The following is a 6,310-nucleotide window of genomic DNA, read 5'->3' on the forward strand; positions in this document are numbered from 1 at the left end:
TTGAGTGGTTGAATTGTTTCAGCAATGAGGATCTAACTGAATAGGGTGGCGGAATACAGATCAGATCATTTGGGAATACAAAGAGTATCGAGGAACAAAGGGACCTTGGTGGGTCAATCCAAAGATAATTGAAGGAGGCACCACAGGTAGATATGTGGTTAAGAAACCCCTCTCACATTGATCTAAACACAAGTTAATCCAGCAGTCCTTCCTCACTCCCTGCCGTGCTTCTGCCTATTCTATCGACAGAACTTGCTTTCATCGACTTCCAGACTCTCACCTCTGGATCCCGTCCTTCTGCCAGTCGTGTCTAAAATGCCCCTCAAATGATGCCATTGTATTTGCTTCCTCCACGTTTGTTTAGTTTAGTTGAGTTTAGTTTATCGTCGCATGTACTGAGGTACAGTGAAAAGCTTTTGTCGCCTGTTAACCAGTCAGCGGAAAGACAATACATGTTTACAATCGAGCCATTTGCAGTGTACAGATACGTGACGAAGGGAATAACGTGAGTAATGTTTAGTGCAAGATAAAGCCAATAAAGTCCGATCAAAGATAGGTTTTCTCATCAAAAGATAAGTTTGCTCCTGCCTACATCGTGTACTTTGAAAAGTAATAAACCACAAAGCTACATCGATGTTTTCTTCTGATTAACACCTCCACCAGAAATCTTCCAGGATGTTCAAACACTTAGTTCTGTCAATCTCACATATTTACTTTTCACGGAGTGTGAAGTGGAAGCTCTGTAATTTGTTTTTCCAAAGTCTTGCCTTGATGGATAGATTTAATGAGATGAATAATTATGGAGCCTAACTCTTTGACCGCTGTCAGCTACTTCTATTCAAGATGTTTTGCACTCAGTAGTAGCTTACCACGGGAGGACTTGGATTTCTGTTCGGGTTGACCTAAACCCATCGTCAACATGCTCAATCCTCCAAAGACGAGCAGCTTTATAGTCTAATTGGCTTGGTGTAATTGTACATTGCCCCTAATGTGTGTAGGATAGTGTTAGTGCGTGGGGATCGCTGGTCGGCGCAGACTCGGTGGGCCGAGGGGGTCTGTTTCCATGCTTTATCTCTAATCCAAACTAAATTAAACTAAGATGATGTCAGTCCGAGATCGAGGTATTCAAACATTTTCCATGCCTGACCTGACCTTGGAGTGCAGGAGGCAGAGGAGTGAACTTATAGAGGTGTATAATATAATGAGAGGAATTGATCGGGTGCATGCGCAGAGTCTTTTACCCAGAGTAAGGGCATAGGTTGAAGGTGAGAGGGGAAATATTTAATAGGAACCTGAAGGTGTTTGGGGAAATGAAACAACTTGCCAGAAGTGGTAGTTGAGGCAGGTACAATCCAATATTTTATAACGACCTGTTCAGGTACAAGAATAGGAAAGGTTTAGAGGGACATGGGCTAAACAAAGGGAAATGGGATTAGCTTGGATGGGGCATCTTGGTCGGCGTGGGCAAGTTGGGCTGGAGGGTCCCGACCCGAAACGTCACCCATCCTTTTTCTCCAATGATGCTGCCAGACCCGCTGAGTGACACCAGCACCTTGTGTCTATCTTGGGCTGGAGGGCCCGTTTCTGTGCTCAATGACTCTATGGCTCTATGACTTCTCCAATAGACATTACTGAGCTAGGACCACTAGTCACAGCAGGAATCCAAGCTGTACAATCCGTAAATGAAACAGCAAATGTAAAATCAGAACAAAATCCATTGCTACAAAATACAGTGAGTGTGCCGATACAAGGATCTCGATTGGACTCTCTGTGAAAGTGAAAGAAGGGCTAATCTAATGAAGCAGGTGATGAATCATTACATTACATTACATTCATGATGAATTTATTATCATTTAAATCACACTTACGTACTGAAACACCAATGTTTTTATTCCCCCCTCGTCACGGATTTCCATTTCACTTTTCTTCTCTCCTTATCCGACGCCGTATAGCTAGAATAAGAAGGTTTAGAGGGATATGGGTGTAACACAGGCAAATGTGACTGGCTCATATGGGGCAGCTTGGTTGGCTTGGAGGAGTTGGGCTGAAGGGCCTGTTTTCGTGCTATATGACTTGATCACTCTGTCCCTCTGACTAGCATTTGAAATGTAACAATCTCAAATGTGCTGCAGACCCATCATGGCCCAAATCTAACTGTTGCATTAAACCAAACCCAACTCATTCCAGACCCAATCTGCATCCATCATCTGAAGAAGGATCCCAACCTGAAACGTCACCTATCCAAGTTCTCCAGAGATGCTGCCTGGCCTGCTGGTTTACTCCAGCATTTTGTGTCCTTTTGTTATAAACCATCCTCTGTAGTTCCTTATTTCCACACCCACCACGTTTAGTTGGGTGCTGTAGGATTTGGCTAAGTTAGCATTTCTCTGAGAATAAGTTACTTTTAGTTTAATGATACAGAATGGAAACAGGCCTCCATCCCATCGAGTCCACGCCAGCCATCGATCACTATTCAGACTAGTTCTATGTTATCCCACTTTCTCATGCACTCCCTGCACACTAGGGGCAATTTACAGAGGCAGATTAACCTGCAAGCCCGCACGTCTTTGGGATGTGGGAGGAAACCAGAGCATCTGGAGGAAACCCACGTGGTCACAGGATGAAAGTGCAAACTCCACACGGCCAGATTACCCAATGTCAGGATTGAACTCGGGTCTCTGGCACTGCGAGGCAGCAACTCTACCAGCTTTTGCAGATATTATCAAAGATCTTCAGAAGGACAGAAACCTTTTGGGCAGTGGGAATGGTTCTTTCTGTGTTGTGGTTTGTGAAAATGTAGAATCCTCTCATTTGAGGAAGTTCTTCATAAAAATGGCAATGTTTATTTTTAGATCACACAGACCTGACTCGTCCAGCAGTTACAACTCTGATATATATCTTCTTGATTAGTGCAGGTGTCAGAGGTTATGGGGAGAAGGCAGGTGAATTGGATTAGGAGGGAGAGATAGATCAGCCATGATTGAATGGTTGAGTACACTTGTTGGGCCGAATTGCCTAATTCTACTTATTCTACTTGTCCTTGCCCTGTTCTGTTGGTTTATGTTTATTATTCTCACTGGGGTGCCACAGGGTGACAAGGATGGCGGGTACAATTATGTTTTTTTGGGATCTACCAAATGCAACGCTAACAAAGGTAGGTATAGATATATAGAATGTTGGAGGAATTTTGCACAGTTCGTGTTTTGTTCATATTTCTTATCCTGCACAAAGTTTATTGTGATTTAAAAGAATATTCTCGCATGTGCCAAGGTACAGTGAAAAACTTTGTTTTCCATTTTATCCAAACATATCAGATATACTCCACACAAATACAATCAAGTCAAACTCGAGTACAGCAGATAGAGCAAAAAGGGTTTATTCAGAAGTTAGAATATAATCCTCAGAATGGTAGCACATCTGTTCCACAGACAAAGTAACAATGCCCGCAATGGGGTAGTGGTGAATCGGACAGTGCCCTAGCTTGTGAAAGGTTCGTTCATAAGCCCGATAATAGAGGGGAAAAAATTGTTCCTGAGTCTGGTGGTGTGTGTTTTTAAGCTTCTGTAGTTTCTGCCTGATGGGAGTGGGGAGCTGTTTGAGTTCCTGATGCATCTCACAGTAGTTGTATGGATTCTCCTTGCAACATAGTACAGTGCATTACAGATGATGCTTTGTACGTGGGTCGCCAGATTAAGCAGTCTGATTTATTTGATAGTTTAATGTTACTGTGCCTGACAGTATTCACTATTTCCACTCCCCTTGACCTGGGGCGGGGTAGACAGCTCCATGTTGACAATTCGATTTCTGTACATCCTGGAGATAAGGTTCTCGACAGGTAATGTTAATTTTCACTACTGTGTGATTCTATCTTCATCCTGAAAATCACTGTGACAAATATTTTTTTAATCCATGTGTCAGTCAAGTGTCCCCCCATAACCAACTCCTAAAAAGACTGCAACCTCGCTTTCAGTGTACTTAGTACACATAGTGTACTATCTATCTGTCAGCCACTTTGCCTTGAATCACATCCCAGTCTGGTCTCTGGGGAACCACACAATTACCCGTACTCCCATTTACCTTCTGATTGATTCAGCCGGGGATCAGGAGTAGCTCAATAAGATTTGGGTGGCGCAGTGGCGCTGTTGGTAGAGCTGTTATCTCACAGCGCCAGAGACCCGGGTTCTGTCTGTGTGTGGAGTTTGCACGTTCTCCCTGTGACTGCATGGGTTTACTCCGGGTGCTCCAGTTTCCTCCCATATCCCAGAGACGTGGGTTTGGTCGGCTTATTGGTCTCTGTGCATTGCCCCTAATGTTTATGTGAAAGTGGGATAACATCGAAACAGAATGAATGGGAGATCTATGGTCGGGTGGACGAGGTGGGCCGAAGGCTCTGTTTCCAAGCTGTGTTTCTAAACTGAACTAAACTAATTTGCTTCCTTCCTTCTGAAGCGTGTTCAGTCCGTGCACTGATAAAACCAATCTCTGCATTTCAATCTTTTTGAATTTAGATGAGATATAAATATTGCCATAATAAACATACAGCAGCACAAACTTGCATTGATTGTAATCCATACAAGATTAATTTTAATCAGTCCATGATGTTTATCTTGTCTAGGTCAGTGCATTAGTTCATTATATTAGGACATAGAACATCCAACAGTTGTTCTGTTGCATCCAGCCGTATAGCTCAGGAACAGACCAGCCCACAATATCTGTGCCGAACATAATGCCAAGAATCAACTCTTATGTACCTGCACGAGATTCATATCCCTCCATTCCCCACATATCCATGTGCCTGTCTAAAAGTCTCTTAAACATCACTATGGTACTTCATAAACACTCAGTCCTTGATTAAACAATTCTTTTGATGTTAATTCATAACAATGTTTAAACATTTGTCAAATCTGTATGCATTTATTTTCTCTGTGAGAGGTCACTTTTCATGCGTTCAAGGAAAAATTAAACGTTGCTTCGCAATAAAAGCCAATTATACTATGGAGACTTTGTAGTCTACCAAACATGAAGTGTAAAATAGGTTGTCTTAATATTGCAAAATGAACACAGGGCTCTCAAAAACTATAGGTCATCACATTAAATGCATCAAGTCTTTTTGCACCTTTTAAATTGGCTCACACTTGACATTGCATTTTTCGTTTAGTTTAGATATTGCATGGAAACAGGCATTTCAGCCCACTGAGTCCACACCGACCAATGATCACCTGTACACGTTCTATCCTAATCATTAGAGACAATTTAAGAAGCCAATTAACCTATAAACAGCACGTCTTTGGAATGTAGGAGGAAACCGGAGCACCCGGAGGAAACCCATGCGGTCGCAGGGAGTACGTGCAAACTCCACACAGACAGCACCTATAGTCAGGATCGAACCCGGGTCAAACATTTAAAATGTTAAAATCCAAAGATAGAGACCATGATGATAGGTGGACTGTTACTGGATAACTCGCTTAAAAGGTTAGAATTAAATCACCCTTATTGTCCCTGATGTTGTTTCAATAAAGCAGTAGAAGATGGAGAAACAAAGAACCGCTGGTTAATACACAAAAGTACACAAAGTGCTCCTTTCTTCCCCACCTATTTCTCCCCTCCACACCCCCCACCCTCCCCCTGGCTTCACTATCCCCAACATTTCAAACCTTTGGTTCTTATCTCTGCCCTTTGTTTCAACCATTTGCCTGTCAAATGGTTCTCCCGCTCATGTCGACCAACTACCTGCCAAACTTTGTCCTGCCTCTCAATCAGTCTGAAGAAGGGTCTCGACCCGAACCGTCACCTATCCGTGTTCTCCAGAGATGCTGCCTAACCTGCTGAGATACTCCAGAACTTTGTGTCCTTTACACCAAAAGTTGGGACCGTTCTTAAAACAAATGTTTAGTATTGATGTGGATGATGATGCGGATGTTAATGCGGATGTTCATTGCGCTGGTGTTTCCTTAAATATTAAGTACAGGGAGTTGCAGATGTGGCCCAGTCCATCACACAGAGCAGACTTTCCAAGAGTCAAATGTTTAATTGTCAAATATTCCAACAATGGAACAATGGAATTCTTACTTGCAACGGGAATGACAGGCCTGTAAATGCAATACACACAGATAACATGATAAACAAATTAAATTCAATAACTTAAAGACCCCAATATTGGTGCAAAAAGCCCCAAGTCCTTCGTGTAAACAAGACGGTTCATAGTTCACAGTTGGTTAGTGCCTGTAATGTTCCATAGCCTCATGGTTGTTGGGAAGCAGCTGTTCTGGTACCTGGAGTACATGGGTTTCAGACTACTGTATCTTCTGCC

The sequence above is a fragment of the Rhinoraja longicauda genome, chromosome 28 (assembly GCF_053455715.1).
Source record: "Rhinoraja longicauda isolate Sanriku21f chromosome 28, sRhiLon1.1, whole genome shotgun sequence".
In the NCBI taxonomy this organism is placed as follows: domain Eukaryota; kingdom Metazoa; phylum Chordata; class Chondrichthyes; order Rajiformes; family Arhynchobatidae; genus Rhinoraja; species Rhinoraja longicauda.